The sequence below is a fragment of the Macaca mulatta genome, chromosome 16, assembly GCF_049350105.2.
Source record: "Macaca mulatta isolate MMU2019108-1 chromosome 16, T2T-MMU8v2.0, whole genome shotgun sequence".
Taxonomy (NCBI): Eukaryota; Metazoa; Chordata; class Mammalia; order Primates; family Cercopithecidae; genus Macaca; species Macaca mulatta.
The window spans coordinates 63,302,925-63,326,917 of record NC_133421.1 but is presented as its reverse complement, the minus strand read 5'-3'; the positions used below and the strand labels follow the sequence as shown (position 1 = coordinate 63,326,917).

Below are 23,993 nucleotides of genomic sequence, written 5' to 3'. Positions count from 1 at the left end.
TCAAGGCAGAGCTGGGGCCTCCTGCTGGGTTGAAGAAGGTTCTCCCTCCTCAGGGAGCTGTGGAAGCTGCTCTGGGGCTTCTTCCTGGAGTGAAGAGGACTGGATCCCTTCAAGGGTCTCTGGATTTTGAGTTTCGGGCTCTAGACGGAGTTGAGAAAGACTGACTCGCTCAGGAGGCCCTGGAGGCTCATCTGAGTTCACCCGGAGTTCTGGAGGCAGGCTGCCCGGATACAGTATATCCATATTTGAATCCAAATACTCATCCTGCAAAGTTTGTTTCTGACACTGAAGTTTTGATACAAATAGATATGGAGTTCCAACAACAACCTTAGCAAGCTTCCAATGCTTAGCTAGATCTTTCTTCAGGTTCTTGGGCAACAGTAAACTTGGTTGCTTTTGAATTCTTATTTATTTTATTTTATTTTAAAGTTTATTTATTTATTTATTTATTTATTTATTTATTTATTTATTTATTGAGACAGTCTCGCTCTGTCACCCAGGCTGGAGTGCGGTGGCATGATCTCGGCTCACTGCAACCTCCACCTCCCGGTTCAAGCGATTCTCCTGCGTCAGCCTTCTGAGTAAGTGCAGGTGCGTGCCACCACGCCCTGCTAATTTTCTGTATCTTTAGTAGAGACGGTGTTTCACCGTGTTATCCAGGATGGTCTCGATCTCCTGACCACGTGATCCGCCCGCCTTGGCCTCCCAAAGTGCTGGGATTACAGGTGTAACCCACCGCGCCCCGCCTGAATTCTGACTATCTAGAGGTGGAAGAAGTAAAGAATTTAATCTGCCTGATCATCTGCAGCCTGAGCTAGATCTGCAGTTTGAACCTTACTTTTGAGGCGAAGAGGCCGAGCTAGGGTCTGATTCTGATCCCAGTTCAGCATTGGAACCACCTCTGGGAGTCATCCAGATCCTGGTGTGCAGCCGCTAACTGCTCTGGCCCCGGGGGCAGCTCTCCAGCTGAATCCGTGTCCAGGAATGGAACCAAAGTCTGGGTCAAAGTCTCAGTCGATTCCTGAGGCGGAGCTGACATCTGGGAGGAAGCAGAGGACCCCAGGTAATCAAAGTCCCCAGGGTCTGCCGGTGGGGGCGGGGGGCGGGGGTAAGCGCAAGGGAAGATTCGGGTGGGAGATTGGGGGAGCGGGAAAACCAGGGCTCAGTCGGCCCCAGAGGGTCGGAAGTCGGCTGGAGCGGGTCCTGGACCCACTCCAGAGGCTGAGCCTCCTGAACTAGTAGCCATAGTAGTTGCCAACTTAAGGAGGGGCCGTGGGACCCAGAGGTGCAGCTGGGACATGACATGCTCTGGCGCCGCGCACTTAGCGGGAGCCATTCTGGCAGCCCCTGAGACGCTTGCGCCCCTGACAACCGCGCGCCCCGCCCCGTCCTTTATGACACCTTTATTTACACCGCCTTTGTTAGGCTCAGGTCCAGATCCGCTCCGCGTCACCAGGGCGATCTTATCCCACAATCCCACCCAAACCCCTCTTCCCGTCCCACCCCACCCCCGAACACCCCTCCCTTCCGCTTAGCGAGAAAGGATTTGAGCCGCAGACCCGGGTGGTCCCGCTACTCCAGCCGCCTGTTGTGGTGGGGTGTGGTGGGATAGGGACGCGGCAGAGCTTCCCAGGGAAGTCACAGGACCTCGGGATATTCAGAAGTGCTAGTCCCATTCTGGCAGCCTGAACTGCCTCCTCCAAGCTGAAATCCGAGAGATACTCTTCCTCCTCTTGGCCATACTGCTTCCAGGGAGAGCAACTGACCTGCAAAACGTGCGCCAGTTAGGGTGGCAGGCAGGACGTACATTACAGTCATTTATTCCAAAATGTCGCCATTTTCGCTAAACTTTTGATATCTTTTGTTGCATGTTTGATAATTAATTCACCACCCGATTAGGAAGGAGCTGTCAGGGAATAAACGAGGACTCCAAATTTTCTGTAGGAGAGGTTTTGGGGAGTGGGCAATTCAGTCTGGGGGAAAAGGCTTTAATCCGAGAGAAGAGCCCTTTGCACTAGCCTAGAAGGAGGCTGAACTGTCATCCTGCCTTGACTCACAACCATTACCCTAGAAGTTACAGCACTACTCTTCAGAGGTCTACCCTGCGTGCACACACGGAGAAAACACTTAGTTCGTGAAAGTCAGCATGTTAAATTCTTTCCTGAAATGTGACTGTAACTAGAACCCAGCTGACTTCCCCACAGTCATTCTCTGAGACTGAGTCTCACTCTGTCGGCCAGGCTAAAGTGCAGTGGCCCAATCTCAGCTCACTGTAACCTCTGCCTCCCTGGTTCAAGCCATTCTGCCTCAGCCTCCCGAGTAGCTGAGATTATAGGTGCCTGCCCCGCTAATTTTTTTGTATTTTTAGTAGAGATGGGGTTTCATCATGTTGGCCAGGCTGATTTTCAATTCCTGACCTCAAGGGATCTGCCCGCCTTAGCCTACCAACATGCTGGGATTACAAGTGTGAGCCACCATGCCCAGCCTCCCCACAGCCATTCTTACCTATTTTATTACTCATTGTCTGGCACAATCACCAGTATGTGAACTCCAAGGTGCTTCATCTTATTCCAGTGCCAAGCATAGGCATATGGTGCATAGTAATAGTGCCAGAGATTTTATTTTGGATACACCTGACATTTATCAATACCAAGTGTGCAAAGAAAAGAGATTATTTCAGTCTTCCCATTCAGTAGCTCCTGCTTGAGTATATGACCTGAAGAACACATAAGAAGAACCCACCACTCATCCCCCTCCCCAAGTTCCTAACCCCTGTTAAAAGAAGAAATACACGTACCTCTATAAATTTTACAAGCAACTAAAATAACTAGAGGTTCATCTGCATTTATAAGGTTATTTGGGAATGCAAGTATCTACTGAGTGTTAATTCTTGAAATAATTTACACATTCCTGTGGATTTCTTACATCACCAATTCTTTCTTATATGTCTATTCATTTTAAGTGTAGTATATGATTATATTCATGAAATTCAAATGATACAAATAAACTCAAATCTATTTGTATTAGAAATTAGTAAGAATTAACAGTAAAGTTAATTCTTTATTGATTTGTTTATGCACCTTCCTCTATCGCTGGTTTATAAGCTCCATAAGTGCTAGAGGAAACCATATCTTATTCTTTTTTCATTCCCAGAACCAAGCACAGTTCTTGGCATATAATAGAGGATAGATGATCTGTTGATTGAGCAAATGAATAAAACAATAAACAAGTAAAAAATAAAATTACTTCTGGCAAGGCACGGTGGCTAACGCCTGTAATCCCAGCACTTTGGGAGGCCGAGGCGGGTGGATCACGAGGTCAGATCGAGACCATCCTGGCTAACATGGTGAAACCCCATCTTTACTAAAACTACAAAAAATAAAAATAAAAAATTAGCTGGGTGTGGTGGCGGCCGCCTGTAGTCCCAGCTACTCGGGAGGCTGAGGCAGGAGAATGGCATGAACTCAGGAGGTGGAGCTTGCAGTGAGCCAAGATCATGCCACTGCCCTCCAGCCTGGGCGACAGAATGAGACTCCATCTAAAAACAAAAGAAAACAAAACAAAATTTAAATTACTTTCTCCAACTGAAGAGAAGGAGAAATGCTTGTAGGGAAGGAGAAATGAAGACTGATTTTCAAATGTTGAGTGCTACTGGGAAGACTGGCCTGTATCATGAGTCACGGTGGAGCCTTTCTGGACAACCAGGATGCTTCAGAAGGACTCTGAGCCGCTGGGTGGTACAGACATTTGTCACCTTGGATAACCTTGCCACAGTTCCTGTCGTCAACAATTTCCCTTCATTTCACTGAAAGAAACAAAGCCCTCTCAGGTGCCTTAGGCCTTTCCTTGATTTTATTTTAAAACATTATTCTGTTTTCTGTATTTGTAAAAGGCAAAAAACACAGAAACTAGGTATATGTGCTAAAGTAGAAAAGAACACTTAAACTAGATAACAGTGGGGGTCAAGTAGTAACCCCAGGCTCTGAGTTCAGTAAATAAATAAATCTAATATGAATTACATTTCTCCTCTCACCTGTCTATTGAGTTGTAGAACATTTCCTTCATTACTGTATCAGTGATGGGCTTTATGCTGTGAAATTCTCTAAACTTAAAGCTTATGAAATGGTCTCAAGATCCAAAGAGCACTAAAAACTCATTACTTACAAAATGATACCAAGTAACTGTTTCATAATTTTTTTTTTTTTTGAATCTCGCTCTGTCACCCAGGCTGGAGCGCAGTGGCACGATCTTAGCTCACTGCAACCGCTGCCTCTCAGGTTCAAGTAATTCTCCTGCCTCAGCCTCCTGAGTAGCTGGGATTATAGCACGCACCACCACGCCTGGCTAATTTTTGTATTTTTAATAGAGATGAGGTTTCACCATGTTGCTCAGGCTGGTCTTGAACTCCTGACCTCGTGATCCACCCACCTTGGCCTCCCAAAGTGCTGGGATTACAGGCATGAGCCACTGCGCCCGTCCTGTTTCATAATCTTTACCGTATCTTCATAATATTTGAACGGCTATGTGAAATAGTCACAGGTTGGAAATAAATCATAGTCCAAAAGTTAAATAATACCTCACAGGTAATCATTTCAGTTACAGGAAGTGGAACCAGGACTGAAGAGGATTTTTATGGGTTCAGAATGGGAGAGTGTGTGCTGATTGGTTTCTGAGTATGCCAAAAAGGCTAAAAGAAAGGTACCATTTAAAAATGGGCACAGCGTAAAAAAACAATTAGGGAAGGGTAGGCATATGTAAAATAGATAAAAGGCGGGGATCAATCAGAGGCAAGCGTGCCAAACAAAAAGAGAGGCTCTCAATCTGTCCATGGATTTATCCAAGACTTGTAGCTTGGCTTTCAGGCTTTAAACTGTCTGGTTTGGAGGTCAGCTTTCACAGGGACCCACCCCTGTCTGCCTAGGATTTGTCTGCCTCCTGCCACTATCAATACCTTAATTTTAAAGTATTGCTTTAAAAATGCTGACAATCATCTGAGCCTCTAGCAAGTCATGATCTTTTTGCTGGTGGGGCGTCTTGCCTCAATGTCACGCCTGCTGACTGATTAGGGTAGTGGTTGCGGAAGGGTTAGGTGGCCATAACAATTTCTTACAATAAGACAATTATGTTTGCCACATTGATTGACTCTTCCTTTCACAAAAGATTTCTCTGTACCATGCATTATTGTTTGATAGCATTTTACCCACAGTAACTCTTTTTTCAAAATTGGAGTCGATCCTCTCAAACTCTGCTGCTGCTTATTAACTAAGCTTATGGAGTATTCTAAATTCTTTGTTGCCATTTCAACACTGTTCACAGCATCTTCACCAGGAGTAGATTCCATCTCAAGAAACCACTTTCCTTGCTCATCCATAAGAAGCAACTCCTGGCCTGGTGCAGTGGCTCATGCCTGTAATCCCAGCACTTTGGGAGGCTGAGGCAGGCGGATCACCTGAGGTCAGGAGTTCGAGACCAGCCTGGCCGACATGGTGAAACTCCATCTCTACTAAAAATACAAAAATTAGCCGAGCATTGTGGCATGCGCCTGTAATCCCAGCTACTTGGGAGTCTGAGGCAGGAGAACCACTTGAACCCGGGAGGCAGAGGTTGCAGTGAGCCGAGATTACGCCACTGCACTCCAGCCTGGGGGACAAGAGCCAGACTTCATCTCAAAAAAAAAAAAAAAAAAAAGGAGCAACTCCTCATCCATTCAAGTGTTGTCATGAGATGGCAGCAATTCAGTTTCATCTTCAGGCTCCACTTCTAATTCTAGTTATCTTGCTATTATCACAACATCTGCAGTTACTCTCCACTGAAGTCTGAACTCCTCAAAGTCATCCATAAGCGCTGGAATCAATTTCTTCTAAATTGTTGTTGTTGTTGTTGTTGTTGTTGTTTTTGAGATGGAGTCTTGCTCTGTCACCCAGGCTGGAGTGCAATGGCACGATCTCAGCTCACTGCAACCTCTGCCTCCTGGGTTCAAGAAATTCTCCTGCCACGGCCTCCCAAGGAACTGGGATTACAGGCACTTACCACCACGCCTGGCTAATTTTTGTATTTTTAGTAGAGACAAGGTTTCACCTTGTTGGCCAGGCTGGTCTCAAACTCCTGACCTCAGGTGATTCACTTGCCTTGGCCTCTCAAAGTGCTGAGATTACAGGCGTGAGTCACTGTGCCCGGCCTAAACTCCTGTTAATGCTGATATTTTGGCCTCCTCCCATAAATAATGAGTATTCTTTTTCTTTTCTTTTTTTTTTTTAAGATGGAGTCTTGCTCTGTCACCCAGGCTGGAGTGCAGTGGTGCAATCTCAGTTCACCACAAGCTCCGCCTCCCGGGTTCACGCCATTCTCCTGCCTCAGCCTCCCGAGTAGCTGGGACCACAGGTGCCCACCACGCCCGGCTACTTTTTTTTTTTTTTTTTTGTATTTTTAGTAGAGATGGGGTTTCACCATGTTAGCCAGGATGGTCTTGATCTCCTGACCTCGTAATCCACCCGCCTTGGCCTCCCAAAGTGCTGGGACTACAGGCATGAGCCACTGTACCCGGCCAAGAGGAATCACCATCTATGTCAGCAATAGCCTTAGAGAATGAACTTCTGAAGTAATAAGACTTGAAAATGGAAATTACTCCTTGATCCATGGGCTATAGAACAGATGTTGTGTTAGCAGTATGAAAACATTGATCTCCTTGTACATTTCCATCAGAGCTCTTGGATGACCAAGTGCATTGTCAATGAACAGTAATATTTTTAAAAGAATCTTTTTTTCTGAGCAGTAGGTCTCAACAGTAAACTTAAAATATTCAGTAAGCCATGCTATAAATATGTGCTGACATCCAGGCTTTGTTTTTTCATTTATAGAGCACAGGCAGAGTAAATTTAGCATGATTCTTAAGGGCCCTAGGATTTCTAGAAAGGTAAAAGAGCATAAAGTCACCACCTGCATTAGCCCTTATCAAGAGAGTCAGCCTATCCCTTGAAGCCAGGCATTGACTCCTCTCTAGCTATGAAAGTCCTAGGTGGCATCTTCTTCCAATAGAAGGATGTTTCATCTACATTGAAAATCTGCTATTGAGTGTAGCCACCTTCATCAATGATCTGAGCTAGATCTCTCGACAACTTGCTGCAGCTTCTCCATCAGCACTTGCTGCTTCCCTTTACACCTTTATGTTACAGAGATAGCTTCGTTCCTTCAGCATCATGAACCAACCTCTGCAAGTTTCAAACTTTTCTTCTGAAGCTTCATCGTCTCTCTTAGCCTTCATAGAATTCAATAGAGTTGTGACCTTGGTCTGGATTAACTCTTCATCCAAATGAACTCTTCATCCTCAGCACCCAAGTATATGACTCATAGGCAGTTCCACTGCATAAACAAACAACACAAAATGAGGAAACGCAGAGCAAAGTGCCAGACACTGCAAGTGTTTCTGGAATAACTTCCCTCCTGGCCTGGTCTTTGCAATCCAGATTGTCAGTTTCTGGGGAAAATAACTTTCTGTCATACAAACGTCCGAGGAGCAAGGAGCGTAGGAGGCCTGGGACCATGGCTCAGGGTGGATTAGAATCAAGCACCAAAAAGCTTAAAGGAATTTCTGCTTTCCTTTGTTTATGGTGATTTACCAAAAGGCCTTTGAGGAAGTAGTTCTGCCTTTGAGACCTTAGAGAAGCAGACAAGCTCCTGCAGTTTTCCTTCAAGATTTCTCTCGGTTCTCCTCCTTGGGTCTGATTATTAAAAGACATAACCATCTCTGTGGTTTCTGTTACTTCCATCTTGGTTTCTTCTTTTCTAGCAACTGTGTGGATTTGACAACCAGCAATTACAAGAACCTGAATGAAAGCAGGTCTCTTGCGCCAGTTATATTTCCTGCACTCTAGTAAAACAAAGCTCCTCGTCAGTCTGGCGTAGATGATACTCCCACTCCCGCCTCCACCCCTGCTCATCATAAAAGGATCCCTTGAATAGGGCTTTACAGCTTTCAGGACACTTTCACATGTTCAAGTCTTAAAGGCAGGGCAGGCAGAGCTCATGCAGAGATGGGGCCGTCCCGGCACCCACTGCTGTCTCTCCCCCGCCCAAGCCCAAGCACGATGCTGAGCTCAGTGAAAGTTTAACGATACTTTAGATTGATGGATCCCCTTAGTTTTCCACTTTCTCAGAATATCTCATCTGATCATCATATTAAAACACAAAAAAATTAGGCTGGCTGCGGTGGCTGACACCTGAAATCCCAGCACTTTGGGAGGCCGAGGTGGGTGGATCACCTGAGGTCAGGAGTTAGAGACCAGCCTGGCCAACATGGTGAAACCCCGTCTCTACTAAAAATACAAAAAAAAACTAGCCAGGTGTGTTGGCAGGTGCCTGTAATCCCAGCTACTCGGGAGGCTGAGGCAGGAGAATCACTTGAACCCTGGAGGCAGAGGTTACAGTAAGCCGAGATCGCATCACGGCACTCCAGCTTGGGCAACAAGAGCGAAATTCCGTCTCGGAAAAAAAAAATAATAATAAATACAAAAAATGAGCTGGGCATGGTGATACAAAAGTAATGCAGTTTTGCTAATGCTTTTAATGGCAAAAACCACAATTACTTTTGCACCATCCTAATAGTTCTTTAAGGTTGGCAAGGTGGGAATTCACATCCCATTTCAAGGATGAAGTAAACTGAAGCTCAGAGCACTGAATGATTTTCCCAGGCCCCCCTGCGGTGTAACCCTTCTGAGAAGATCTCATCAGAACTTCAACTCTGCCCACCACCAATAAGAGAACAGTAAGAGCTAACATTTATGGAATGGCTCGCCTGGTGCAGGCGGTGCTTAGCGCCTCATATGTGCTCCACATCAGCAGGTGGAAAGGAAGTGGTTATCTTTACGCACTGTTGGATTCCCAAGGATGTCAGTCCAAACGCGCTTCTTGGGCACCTATCCTGGGCCCAGGAAAGTAGTTTTGGAAATACAGAAAACAAGAACTAGTGGCATTTACAGTACCTACTGTGGAGTTAGTGAGGCAAGATGAAATCACATGAGGCAGGTGTGGTGGCTCACGCCTGTAACCCCAGCCCTTTGGGAGACCGAGGCGGGTGGATCACCTGAGGTCAGGAGTTCAAGACCAGCCTGACCAACATGGTGAAACCCCATCTCTACTAAAAATACAAAAATTAGCTACGCATGGTTGTGGGCCCCTGTAATCCCAGCTACTCGGGAGGCTGAGGCAGGAGAATCACTTGAACCCTAGAGGCAGAGGTTGCAGTGAGCCGAGATCATGCCAGTGTACTCCAGCCTAGGCAAGAGAGTGAGACTCCATCTCAAAAAAAAAAAAAAAAAAAAAAAAGAAAGAAAGAAATCACATGAAAGCAATGAACCACACGAACCTAATGCATGGGTAAGCAGGCTGTGGTGTCATGATGTAGATTAGGTTATATCCACTGTTCCCAGCTCAAACTCTCTCTAACTGTGTTTTTCCTCTACTCCACACCACAACAATCAACAGAGAAGGCTTCTGTGACCACATGTGTGGAGGTTTGCCTCCACATACCAAGGACCGGACAGCAGCTGGGTGTCTTCTAATTCAGTTCTGACACTATGTACATGGAGATAGTGTCAGATCCCACAGGCTAGGGGTTCAGTGTCCAATACTGCCCCACTCCCACACCAGTCGCAAGTCCAGACCTCCAGAACTTCTGACCAACAGGCTTCAAGTTAGGCTTCCCATGACCCCTTTTCGAGTTCAATTAATTTGCTGGATCAGTTCACAGAACTCAGGGAGACACTTAAATTTACTGGTTTATTAGAAGGTATATTACAAAGGATACAGATGAAGATGATACAGAAGGGCTGGGCTCCCAACTAAACTCCACCCTTAAGCCTGGAACCATGGCCCTAGATGAAAACAGCTGACCCCATTTTTCCACCCAAATGTTGCCTTTTTTGGCCTGCCCTGCCCTATCCTGTTCCCATAAAATACTTCAGGTGGCAGAGCCACACAAGCTAGCTGAGCTGTAAGCAGAGAAGCACCTGAGCGTCAGAGACTACGGATAGATGCAGCTAACTTCAGATGGTGCAGCTTCCGAAAGGGGCCCAGCTGGAGATGGCCAGGCTTCAGGGAAAGATCACCTTCCCATCCCCTTTCCAGCCTTCCTTTCCACTGAGAGTCACCCACCGCTCGATAAAGTCTTCCTCATTCATCACCTTTTTTTTTTTTCTTTTTTGAGATGGAGTCTCACTCTGTCTCCCAGGCTGGAATGTAATGGCACGATCTCGGCCCACTGCAACCTCCACCTCCGGGGTTCAAGCAATTCTTGTGCCTCAGCCTCCAGAGTAGCTAGGACTACAGGCGCACGCCACCACACCTGGCTAATTTTTGTATTTTTAGTAGAGGCAAGTTTTCACCATGTTGGCCAGGCTGGTCTCAAACTCCTAACCTCAAGTGATCTGCCCACCTCGGCCTCCCAAAGTGCTAGCATTACAGGCATAAGCCACTGCGCCCGGCCATTCATCACTTTTCAAACAGTTCATGTGACCTTATTCTTCCTGGATGCTGGACAAGAATCTGGGTGCCAAGAGGGCAGGGGCTCCCACTCTGACCCTCCACTGAGCTGGTTGGCACTTGGCCACCCCTGGATGGCAGGACTGAAAGAGCATTGTTTGTAACATGCTTGGACGCTGTGCGGGGCCTGCACAGAGCCTGCTCCAGGCAGAGAGGAGCGAATGGCCTGTTCCAGCATTAGTCCCCTCCACACTCATTCACTCACACTTTCCCTCCCATAAGGAGTGGCCAGTGACAGGCTGAGTGCAACAAGCCACTCAGTTCCCACTTGTGAAGGGGGTGGAGGGAAGTATCCCATCTAAGAGACATGTAGGGTGAGGTATGGGGGAAGGGGTGCAGAGCTTCCACGCCCTCCCTGGGCCCACCACCCTCCAGGAAGCTCCAGTGTTCAGCGATCCAGAAATCCAGAAGCTCACTGGGCCCTGTCCTCTTGGGGCTTGTTTTGTTTTTGAGACAAGGTCTTGCTCTGTCATCCAGGCTTCAGTGTAGTGGCGCAATCTCGGCTCACTGCAACTTCTACCTCCCAGGCTCAAGCCCTCCTGAGTGGCTGGGACTACAGGCGTGCACCACCAGGCCCAGTTGCTTTTTTGTATTTTCCATAGAAATGGAGTTTTTCCATGTTGCCCAGGCTGGTCTCAAACTCCTGGCCTTAAGCAATCCACCTGCCTTGGCCTCCCAAAATGCTGATTAGAGGCTGAGCCACCAAGCCTCGCCTCTTGGGTTTTTATGGAAGCCTCATGATATCAGCCTTCCTTCCCCCAGGGTTGTGGTCTTCAGACTCACAGTCATGAAATTAGGGGAACATTCAAGTGAAAGGAGGACAGGAGAAGGTCAGAGGCCTGCCCCTGAGGCCTAACACACCCAACGTTCTAACGTTCTAACAAGACTGTAAGAAGGGCTCTGGGAGTATGAGCCAGGAACAGCCCAACGAGTTCACCTTGCCTGCTGCCTAGACTGAGCCCATTAGTCAAGACCGGTACTGCAATAGGGAAAGTAATTCACGCAGAGCCGGCTGTGTGGGAGACCAGAGTTTTATTATTTCTCAAATCAGTCTCCCCAAGCATTCAGGGATCAGAGTTTTTAAGGATAATTTGGTGGGTGGAGGGGCCAGTGAGTTGGAAGTGCTGACTTGTTGGGTCGGAGATGAAATCATAGGGAGTTAAAGCTGTCCTCTTCCATAGTCAGTTCCTGGGTGGGGTCCACAAGATCACATGAGCCAGTTTATTGATCTGGGTGATGCCAGCTGATCCATCAAGTGCAGAATCTGCAATATATCTGATCTTAGGTCTTAACAATAGTGATGTTATCCCCAGGAGCAATTTGGGGAGGGTCAGAATCTTGTAGCCTCCAGCTGCCTGACTCCTAAACAATAATTTCTAATCTTTCGGCTAATTTGTTAGTCTTACAAAGGCAGTCTAGTCCAGAGGCAAGAAGGGGGTTTGTTAAGGGGAATGAGCTGTTAATCATCTTTGTTTCAAAGTCAAACTATAAATTTAAGCTCCTCCCAAAGTTAGTTTGGCCTATTCTTAGGTTTGAACATGGACAGCTTGGAGGTTAGAAGCAAGATGGAGTTGGTTAGGTCAGATTGCTTTCACTGTCTCAGTTATAATTTTGCAATGGCAGTTTCAGAACCATAGATGAAAACCAATATATATCATAACACCACACAGACTACGCTGTCAGAGTTACAGTAAATCAAAGGAAAGCGAAGATGGAAGATTTAGTGCTGCACTGTTCAATATGGTAGCTGCTAGCCACATGTGACCATTGAGCACCTAACATGTGGCCAGTCTAAACTGAGATGTGCTATAAGTGCAAAAAACACAAGAGTTTTAAAACTTGGTACAAAAATAAGATTGTAAACATATCTCATTAATTTTTATACTGATTACATGTTAAAATAATAATGTTTTGAGTATGTTAGGTTAAATAAATTAGTAAAATTAATTTGGTGGGGCACAGTGCCTCAAACCTGTAATCCCAACAGTTTGGGAGGCTGAGGCAGGCGGATCACCTGAGGTCAGGAGTTCAAGACCAGCCTGGCCAACATGGTGAAACCCCATCTCTACTAAAAATACAAGAAATTAGCCAGTTGGGGTGGCTCATGCCTGTAATCCCAGTTACTCAGGAGGCTGAGGCAGGAGAATCGCTTGAACCTGGGAGGCGGAGGTTGCAGTGAGCCGAGATTGCGCCACCGCACTCCAGCCTGGGTGACAGAGCAAGACTCTGCCTCAAAAAATAATAATAATAATTTCACTTGTTTATTGTTTGTTACTTTTTTAGTGTGGCTACAAAAAAATTTTAAATTACATCTGAAACTTACATCATATTTCTATGAGACAGGGCTGGTTTGAAATAATGATCAATCACATTTTTGTTTTTTTTGTCTTTTTTTTTTTTTTTCCAAGGCAGGGTCTCACTCTGTCACCCGGGCTGGAATACAGTGATGCGATCTCAGCTCATGGCAACCTCCACCTCCCAGGTTCAAGCGATTCTCCTGCCTCAGCTTCTTGAGTAGCTGGGATTACAGGCATGTACCACCAGGCCTGGTTAATTTTTGTATTTTGTGGTAGAGGTGAGGTTTCACCACGTTGGCCAGGCTGGTCTTGAATTCCTAACCTCAGCTGATCTGCCCGCGTCGGCCTCCCAAAGTGCTGGGATTACAGGCGTGAGCCACCGCACCCAGCCTATCAACATGTTTTAGATGCTTAACTAAATGCTAAGCATGTTATGTGTTTCATTATTTAATATTTATGTAGTCTTCACAATTTCATTATTATTCCATTTTACAGGTGAGGAAGCCATGGTTTAAAGCAGAGATCACCAACTGCTGGACCACAGACCTGCACCAGTTCACGGCCTTTTAGGAACTGAGCCACACAGCAGGAGGTGAGTGGCAGCCAACGGAGCATTACCACCTGAGGTCCGCATCCTGTCAGATCAGTGGCAGCATCGGATTCTTATAGGAGCACAAACCCTATTGTGAACTATGCATGCCAGGGATCTAGATTGCACACTCCTTATGAGAATCTAATGCCTGATGATCTGAGGTGGAACAGTTTCATCCCAAAGCCATCCCCAGCAATCCAGTTCTTGGAAGAATTGTCTTCCACAAAATCAGTTCCTGGTGCTAAAAAGGTTGGGGACCACTGGTTTAAAGGACTTAGGCACATAACTATTAAAAAGGATAAGTGAAATAAGCCAGGAAAGACAAACTTTACATGTTCACGCTTATTTGTGGGATCTAAAAATTTTAAAACAATTGAACTCATGGAGATAAAAAGTAGCCAGAGGGTTACCAGAGGCAGGGAAGGGCAGGCAGGGGTGGGTGGGAAGTGAGGATGAAGCAGGAAATTTCCCTGACCCCTTCACTGGTGGGAACCGGAGTGCACGGGCACTAGAACTAGCTGGCCGCTAGGGTACCGGCGCCAGCAAGGACAGACTCCACTGGCTCAGTCCTGCTTTGTTCCACCCCTTGCAGGAGGGGAAGCACAGGTGAGTGAGTGCAGGAGCCAGGGCGAGCACTTTTGGGTGCCAGCAGAAGCAAAGCTCTGTGTAGTACCGCGGTAGTGTCTAGGGAGATGCCCATGACCCCTGAAACCCCAGAAAGAGTTACAGTCAGCGCTCTTTTAGCTTAGTCATCCACAGACGGCTTAAGTGTTAACAGCTCAGTGGAGGGTCAGTGTGACAGTCTTTTGCACCCGCACCTGAGTTCCTGTCCGGCATCCAGGAGGAATGAGGTCACACAAACAAATTGGAGATGGTAAGTTCGGGGGATTTTATTGCCAATGAAAGTGGCTCTCAGTGGGAAGGGGAGCTGAAATGGGGATGGAGTGGGAAGATAACCTTCCCCGGAGTCCAGCCATCCCCCACCGCACTCCTCTCCGAAGCAATGTTGTCAAGCCATCCCTCTGAAGTCAAGCTGCTTCTCTCTAACGTCCAACCATAGTCTCAGACATCCCGCTGCTTCTCCTCTTCTCCTCTTCTCTGCTGGCAGAGCCTGGGGTGTTTATGGACAGAGGATGGGGGCAGGGCGGGCCATGAGTGGTTTTATAAAAGGCAACATTTGAGCAGGAAAACAGGAATGCATGTTCTCACTTAGGGCCACAGTTCCAGGCTTGAGGATGGGGCCCTCACCAGGGACCTGCCCTCTTCTGCCCAGAATTTCCCTGCCTCCTATCCCTATCAGAGATAATTAATGGGTACAAAAAATAGTTAAAGTATGAATAAGATCCTTATTTGATAGCACAACAGGATGACTTATAGTCAATAATAATTTAACTGTATGTTTTAAAATAATTACAGAAGACTGGGCACGATGGCTTATACCTGTAATCCCAGCACTTTGGGAGGCCAAGGCAGGAGGATTGCTTGAATCTGGGAGTTCAAGACCAGCCTGGGCATCATGGTGAAACCTCATCTGTACAAAAAATACAAAAATTAGCCAGATATGGTGATAGGCGCCTGTGGTCCTAGGTACTCTGGAGGCTGAGGTAAGAGGATTGCTTGAGCAAGGTCAAGGCTGCAGTGAGCCATGATCACATCGCTGCCTTCTAGCCTGGGTGACAGAGAAAGATCCTGTCTCAAAAAATAAAAAAATAAAATAACTAAAAGAGTGTAATTGGGTTATTTGTAACACAAAGAATAAATGCTTGAGGTGATGGACATCCCATTTACCCTGATGTGATTATCACACATTATATACCTATATCAAAATATCTCATGTACCTGATATATACACCTACTGTATATATATACCCACAAAATTTTAAAATGTACCCACAAAAATTAAAAATTAAAAAAGATGCATTAAAACTATACATATTAGGATAGAAAGTGTCCATAATAAACTGGGTTTTTTTGGTGTTTTTTTTTTTTTTTTTGAGATGGAGTCTCACTCTGTCACCCAGACTGGAGTGCGCGTGGTGCAATCTCGGCTCACTGCAAGCTCCGCCTCTGGGTTCATGCCATTCTCCTGCCTCAGCCTCCCAAGTAGCTGGGACTACAGGCACCTGCCACCACACCGGGCTAATTTTTTTGTATTTTTAGTAGAGATGGGGTTTCACCATGTTAGCCAGAATGGTCTTGATCTCCTGACCTCATGATCCACCCGCCTCGGCCTCCCAAAGTGCTGGGATTACAGGCTTGAGCCACCGCGCCCAGCCAATGAATTGTTTTTTTTTACAATTATCGCCCATTATCAGAAAAATAAAATATACCTATATCATTTAATAAAGAAATTAAGTGTCTTGCCCAAGGCCATCTAGCCAGATAGCTGTACAGCCGGGACTTGAACCCTGGGCCTATGGTGACTCCAAGTTCACCCTTTACACCATGAGAACCAACAAGAGACTTTGGAGGACATAAGAGGCAAACTCTCACTCATGTCAGGTCTTCTTTTTGCAATATCCTTGGAAGGTGGCCAGCCAGCATCTACTTGAATACTTCCAACAACAGGGAGCTCATTATCTTTCTGGCAGCATGCTCTACTGTTGGCAGCTGGTTATTAGAATTTTCCTCCATCAAATGAGGAGAAATCTGTGCATTCTAATATCTGATCTTGAGTTCTGGATCCTCATGGAGGAGATGGCCCCGTTCAGCCAGACCAAAACTGGGCTGGCTTGCACTAGTCCCTAAAGAGAGACTTCAGGAGTGGGTCCAGCAGGTTCCACACTGCTTCATGGTGAAGGGAACACGAATCCATCCTGTATCTCACTCCTCTCACCTCCACTGACCAGCACTTCCTGCAGACTTGCCCAGGTAAAGCTTGTCTGCTGTGTGTACACTGCTTCCATGATGGGGCTTTGGGGCCTCAGCTGCAGAAATGCCTGAATTTCCATTCATGGTAGGGCCTCCCACCCTTGAAAGAATAATTATCTGCCTGCTGAGCTGATAGGTTCCCATCTGATGAGGGCTGAATGCTGTAGCTTTAGAAAAGACACCAGAAAAGGCAAGCTCCTGAACTGGCTTTGACAGATTCCCCCAGCTACTCTAAGGAAAAAAAAAAAAAAAATGACTGAGGTGGGTGTGGGATGGAGGGTTGGGGAGAAGGCCTAGAAAGGAAAAGAAAATGAATATGGGATGCTAATGAGTTCCTGTGATCTCACTGTCTCCTATTCCAGCACATGCTCCTCTGCAGAGTGATGGGGCTGCCTTGCCAGCTGGAGCCTGAAACTGTGCCCAGGTAGACAGAACCCCGAGTCCCAGGACAGCCTGGGAAGTGTTGGCTGCCTGCTAATGGAAGAATGTCCAGGATGGAAAAAAAGAGGCTGGACCTGCAAATGACATTGTATTTCAGGTATCTGCTTTACTGGTCTGCCCCTCCCCACCTCTGTAGCTCCCTCACAGTGACAGCAGAGCTGTGAACCCAGGAACAAACCCCACCATTGCCCCGTCCTCTCTCATCTCTACTTTCCACATTGAAAAATAATAAAAGAGGCCAGGCATGGTGGCTCAAAACACCTATAACACCAGCACTAGGAGGCCAAGATAAGAGAATTGCTTGAGGCCAGGAGTTCAAGACCTGCCTGAGCAACATAGAGAGACCCCCTGCCATCTCTGCAAAAACTAAAAATTAGCTGGGCATGGTGGCATGCACTTGAAGTCCCAGCTACTTGAGAGGCTAAGTCAGAAGGATTACTTGAGCCCAGAAGGTTGAGGCTGTAATGAACCATGATTGTGCCACTGCCTTCCAGCCTGGGTGACAGAGTGAGATCCTGTCTCTAAAAAGTAAATAAGGTAATAATAATAAAATAAATGCCCTCCAGGAGTTTCAGTAAAGAGTCTGAAGTATATAATTTGTACTTGTACCTCAGTCCAGCCTTCTGCCAGTAACCATGATTGCAGGTTGATCCCAAAAGTTGGTGTCTTCATCTGTTTTATGCTACTATAACAGAATACCACATGCCGGGAAATTTATTAGGAATAAATATGTACTTAGCTCACAGTTCTGGAGGCTGGGAAGTCCAAGAGCATGGCACCAGCATCTGGGAAGTCCAAGAGCACGGCACCAGCATCTGGTGAGGTCCTTTGCGCAGCTTCATCCCATAATGAAAGGCAGATGGGCAAGAGAGCACAAGAAGAGGCAAGCAAGAGAGGGCCAAATTCGCATTTATAACAACCCACCCTCTCAATAGCAAACCCACTTCTGCAGTAACAACATTAACCTATTCATAAGGGTGGAGTCCTCATGACCTAATCACCTCTTAATAATCCTACCTCTTAGAACCATCACAATGGCAATTAAATTTCAACATGAGTTTTGGAGGGGACATTCAAACCACAGCTGGTACAGTTTATATAGCTAGCATGGTTAGGCTCAAATAAAGCTATCATAGGATTATTGATTGCCAATCATGTTCCAGGCTATGCCTTAAGTGCTTTGTATACTTGCAACACATTTGTGAGCTGAGAATTATTCTTATGAGCATTTTCCAGATGTGGAAACAGGGTTCAGAAGACTTAAATAGGAAGGTCGCCCAGACAAAACATAGTAGGAATTTGAACCCAGAGGGAATTTGAACCCAGGGCTGTTCTGCTCTAAAATCTGTGCTCTAACAACAAAAAAAAATTCTGTTATGGCAAATTTCTAATATACACAAAAGTTCCACAAACTAGTACCATGAATCACTACATATCTGCCACCAAGTTACAATAACCATCAACACAGGGCCACTCTTGTTGCATCTCCTCCTTTTCCCTAATTTTTTTTTTCTTTTTTTTTGAGACGGAGTTTCACTTTTGTTGCCCAGGCTGGAGTGCAATGAGGTGATCTCTGCTCACTGCAACCTCTGCCTCCTGGGTTCAAGCAATTCTCCTGCCTTGGCCTGCAGAATAGCTGGGATTATAGGCGCCCACAACCACACCTGGCTAATTTTTGTATTTTTAGCAGAGACGGGGTTTCACCATGTTAGCCAGGCTGGTCTCAAACTCCTGACCTCAGGTGACCCGCCCTCCTCAGCCTGCCTAAGTGCTGGGATTACAAGCATAAGCCACCGCGCCCAGCCTACTTTTTGTATTTTTTTTTAGTAGAGACAGGGTTTCACCATGTTGACCAGGCTGGTCTCAAACTCCTGACCTCAGGTGATCCACCTGCCTTGGCCTCCCAAAGTGCTGGGATCATAGGCATGAGCCACCTTGCATGGCCAATTAAGTCATTTTTAATGAACATTAGATATCATGTCATTTCACCCATAAATAGTTCAACATATATCTCTAAAAGATAAAGACATTCTTAACCCCCTCAAAATAATAACTTTTGGTGAGAGATTACCAAGAAAATGTCCTGTTGTTCTTTCAAACAGGAAAATGGCAATATTTGCATTGCCCCCATAGGAAGAAAGCATTTCTTTGGATGTCTTGTGGCATTTTAGCATAACATTGCGGGGGACATAGTCATTGTCTGCTGAGTCCAGGAATGCCCATTGGGCAGCCCCTTAATCACAAGGATCTGCTCACCTTGCCCCGTGGAACAAGTTTTCTACATGTTACCCCTAAGTAACATCAATGGATCCATAAAGAAAACCTGCTCACGCCTGTAATCCCAGCACTTAAGGCGGGCAGATCACCTGAGGTCGGGAGTTCAAGACCAGCCTGACCAACATGGAGAAACCCCATCTCTACTAAAAATACAAAATTAGCCAGGCGTGGCAGCACATGCCTGTAATTCCACCTACTCGGGAGGTTGAGGCAAGAGAATTGCTTGAACCCGGGAGGCAGAGGTTGCAGTGAGCTGCGATCGTGCCATTGCACTCCAGCCTGGGCAACAAGGGCGAAACTCTGTCAAAAAGAAAAGAACAGAACAGAACAGAACAGAACAGAAAAGAAAAGAAAAGAAAAGAAAAGAAAAGAAAAGAAAAGAAAAGAAAAGAGAAAAGAAAAGAAAAGGAAAGGAAAAGAAAGAAGGAAGGAGGGAGGGATGGAGGGAGGGAGGGAGGGAGAGAGGGAAGGAAGGAAAGAAAGAAGGAAAGAAAAAGACCTGCTGGAAACCAGATGTAACCGGCTGTGCTGTCTCAGAACCTGTTACATGGTTCGCTGGTGTGTGTGTGTGTGTGTGTGTGTGTGTGTGTGTGTGTGTGTGTGAGAGAGATAAGATTCACATTTACTGACCATACCTACATCTCAGACATTAAGCTAGGTGCTTTCAGATGTGCCAAGAACCTAACACTCAGGTTTTAAAATTTTGATTAGATTCTTGTAGCTCAGATTCCCATTTGGTTCAAAATTCCATTCTGTGCTGGAATATTATGGAAGAGAAGATACTCCCTTCAGAGGCTAAACCTATCAATCAACAGCATTTCTTAGAGAGATAGAGAGTGTGTGTGAGTGTGTGTGTGTGTGTAAGCCACCCTGAGAGGCACCCTGGAAAGTACCAAGACTAGGCTGTGGTTCCTGCCCTATCCTGCCATGGAAGAAACCTCCCTGCATTGGAGTCCACGGATACTTAGTAATCTCCTTCTCCCATGCTCCAGGGCTTGTGATCATTGTCCTAACAAGCTTGGGAGTTTAGTTGTTAGGGTGGATGAGACAAAGTACACAAAGAGCCAGGCGTGGTGGCTCAAGCCTGTAATCTTAGCACTTTGGGAGGCTGAGGCAGGAGGCTCGCTTGAGCCCAGGAGTTCAAGACCAGTCTGGGCAACATAGTGAGACCTCATCTCTACCAAAAAGAATGTTAAAAATTAGCTGGGTATGGTGGCATGCACCTGTAGTCCTAGCTACTAGGGAGGCTGAGGCAGAGCTTGAACTGGGGAGGTTGAGGTTGCAGTGAGCTGTGATCATGCCACTGCACTCCAGCCTGGGTGACAGATCTAGATTCTGTCTCCTAAAAATAAAAGTACACAAAGAAGTGGATCTTGGCTGGGGGCGGTGACTCACGCCTGTAATCCCAGCATTTTGGGAGGCTGAAGCAGGCAGATCACCTGAGGTCAGGAGTTAGAGACCAGCCTGGCCAACATGGTGAAACCCCGTCTCTAGTAAAAATACAAAAATTAGCTGGGCATGGTGGCGCACGACCGTAATCCCAGCCACCTGGGAGGTGGAGGCAGGAGAATCACTGGAACTCGGAAGGCAGAGGCTGCAGTGAGTCGAGATCACGCCACTGCACTCCAGCCTGGGCAACAGACAGAGGCTCCATCTAAGAAAATAAAAAAAAAAAAGTAGATCTCCTAGGCAAAAGATACCAAATACCACAGCAGATGTCATGAGGGGCAATACTAAAAAGCAGTAGCATCAACGTGTGATGAGAAAATCAGGAAAGCATAGGGGAGGAGCTGGTGGGATGTGAGATGTAGAATATGCCCCAGAACTGTGGGCAGTTTGCTCTACCCAGCCATGTACTATGGACTCTAGAGGCCACACGATGGGTTCTACTCTGCAGTGCCTCCTCGCGGTGATGCTGGTGATGGGCCTTTGGCGTGTGGGGAGCTTTGGTCCTATTTGTGCTCTTGGATAAGTGCCAGGTTTCCCCTGACTGCTCAGGGATGTCTGCCCCTAACACGAGACCCTTGTTGCTGATGGAGATGGCTCTCAGGGTTTGCTTGTTAACCCCACAAAGCTAGGAGTTGCTACAGCTCTCTGTGACTCCAGCAGATGGTTTGCTGGTTGAATCATTCGTTTTGTGCCACAGTGAGAATGCCGAGGGGATTGGAAGCACTGCTGGAGGAAAGAGTTATACCTGCTGGAGTCAGGGCTCAAAATAAACCCATGGTTAGGATTTTTTTTTTTTTTTAGATGGAGTCTCACTCTGTCACCCAGGCTAGAGTGCAGTGGCGCAATCTCGGCTCACTGCAACCTCCACCCCTCAGGTTCCAGCCATTCTCCTTCCTCAGCCTACCCAGTAGCTAGGATTACAGGCATGTGCCACGATGCCCAGCTAATTTTTGTATTTTTAGTAGAGATGAGGTTTCACCATGTTGGTCAGGCTGATCTCAAACTCCTGACCTCAAGTGATCGGCCCAACTCGGCCTCCCAAAGTGCTGGGATTACAGGCGTGAGCCACCGCCCCCGGCGATAACTAGAATTTTTACAGCCAGAGTGATGGGGGAGGGAATCAAAAGAAGAAAGGCACAGGGGTAGGAACAAGGCATTTTCAGAGAATTCCCAGTGAAGGCTGGGTGGTAGAGGGCAGGAGAGGAGAACCCTGGAGATGCATGTAGAGAAGCAGGTTGGGGAAATTTTTAAAAACCCATAAAAACATACTGAGGACTTACACATAGCAATGGACAGCCAATGAAGGGGACTGGCGGAATTGTCACAAGACCTGAGGAGTATTAATCTAACACAGATTAATAACACCATGATTGGGAAGGAGGAAGAAATGGGGGCCAGGAGATCAGCTGGAAGGCCCTAAGTGCAATTGCACCCTATTGCGATTGTGGTTTACTTCTCTAAGGCTGCCACTGGAATGTGGGGCTCTTGAAGTAAGCACTCTGCTGGCTTTCAAAATCTTGGGAATGGGACTGAACTGCATTAACTTTTTATTTTTCCAGTGCCTGGCACATAGTAGGTGCTCAATAAATATTTATTGAAAAGGAGAGAGAAAGAGAGAAAAGGAAGGGAGAGAGAGAAAAAGAGGGAGGAGGGTGAGGGAAGGGAAGGAAGTAGAAAAAAATTATGAAAGTCAAACGTGTAAGGCTATGGAGATGGTTTAGATAGAGGTAATGAAGGTCTTTCTGTAGGGCACTCCAAACACCAAGGTGGGGAAACCACAGATACTTCTGTAAGAGGATCTATAGGACTTGGCAAGTGACTTGATGTGGGAGGAAATCAAGAGCAAGGAATCTAGATGATTGGGAGAATGAGGACACCATTAATATAAATAAGACAAATGGGAACTGAAGTGGGTCAGTGGGAAAGACAGTATGAGGATGATTTTCCTTTTTTTTTTTTTTGAGATGGAGTCTCACTCTTGACCAGGCTGGAGTGCCATGGCATGATCTTGGCTCACTGCAGCCTCCGCCTCTTGGGTTCAAGCAATTCTCATGCCTCAGCCTCCCGAGTAGCTGGGACTACAGGCATGCATCACCACGCCCAGCTAATTTTTTTGTATTTTTAGTACAGATGAGGTTTCACCACGTGGGCCAGGCTGGTCTTGAACTCCTGGCCCCAAGTGATCCGCCTGCCTTAGCCTCTCAGAGGGCCAGGATTACAGGCGTGTGCCATGGTGCCCAGCCATGGATGATTTTCATTTTGGACATTTTGAGTTTCAGGCGCCAGCAGGACCATCAAATGTATCTGTCTAGCCAGTAGCTGGACACATGGAGCAACAGCTTAGGAGATCAGTGCTAAACAGCAGTCTGGGAAGACATCTGCAAAGAGGGCCTGATGGCAGTCCTGGGAGTGGGTGAGATCACGAAGCAGGAAGGAGAGAAAACAAGAGGCCAAAGGGCAAGAGTCTCAAGGATGCCAACACTTACGGGAAGAGAACAAGCAACTGTTGGAGAGAGAAAAGGAAAATGGGGAAAGTTCAGGATCCCTATGGCCAAGGAGGAGCATTTCAGCAGGGCCAGATGCTTCCGAGGTCAAGCCCGAGAAGAGCCTGCAATCCAGCAGCAATAGGAGGTCACAGGAATTCTCAGAGGATCCACTGACTGTGACGTGCTGAGGGCGGATCCAGATTGTGCCGATGAAGAAAGAAGTGGGTGGTGAGATCCGGAAGCCGCCAGTAAAACACTCTTTGAAGGGCTTTGGCAGCAATGTGGGGAAGAAAGGAAGGACTGTGGCTCGAGAGGGAGGAGGGATGGGAGGAAGACTTGTTTTTAGAATGGGTGAGCTGAGAACGGATTTGTAGGTGGAAAAGAAGAAAACAGCCAGATGGAAAAGGAAGGAGGCAGAGGGCATTTGGTAGAGCGGAGAAGGCCCCGGAGAAGGAGGGGGAAATGAACACAGTACATTTTTCTAAAGCACACTAATTGAAGCTGCACATCCATGGTAATAAGAAGTCCTTACATTTGAAAAGCAATGAAATGCAGTCTCCAAAGTATTTTTATACACTCTATCTTATTGAATCCGGTGGGAGGTAGAGTACATTTATATCTAAAATGTAAGGAGGTTAAATGATTTACCCAAGATCACCTCGCTCATCAACAGAACTACTTGGGGTCAAGTACCTGTTGTGTCAGCACCATGTGAGGTGCCTGAGAGCCCAGAAGGGACTGGTAGAGGCTCCTCCCCGCAAGGAGCTCAAAGCCCAGGAGACTGAGCTTCCTTCTACTGGCAAAAATGCCCCAAAACATAATGTGCTCAGAGGAGGGCACTTTTTCAGACCGGGGAAGGGAGAGGAGCGGGATTCAAAGGAGGCTTTCCAGAGGAGGTGATGTTTGGGCTGAGCGTGAAGCCGAAATGACCTGGCTAAGTGGGCGGCAGCAAGAGGAAGTCCACTCCCAGCAAAAGAGGTCTGTGCGCAAGAGCCTGGGGCCTTTGGGAACTGTGAGCAACTCACTCCGCTGGAACACGGGGTA

General features: G+C 46.7%; 1 long non-coding RNA gene and 1 pseudogene across 1 annotated transcript; one reads left to right on the top strand and one right to left on the bottom strand.

Annotated features, from left to right (window-relative positions):
- On the bottom strand, nucleotides 1–1,039 carry LOC144335650 (leucine-rich repeat-containing protein 37B-like; annotated as a pseudogene).
- LOC144335654 (uncharacterized) lies at nucleotides 931–23,050 on the top strand. Its single transcript, XR_013406702.1, has 4 exons — nucleotides 931–1,063; nucleotides 13,329–13,459; nucleotides 16,659–16,834; nucleotides 22,743–23,050. It is a non-coding gene; the product is annotated as an uncharacterized LOC144335654 (long non-coding RNA).
- The last annotated feature ends 943 nt before the right edge of the window (nucleotides 23,051–23,993 follow it).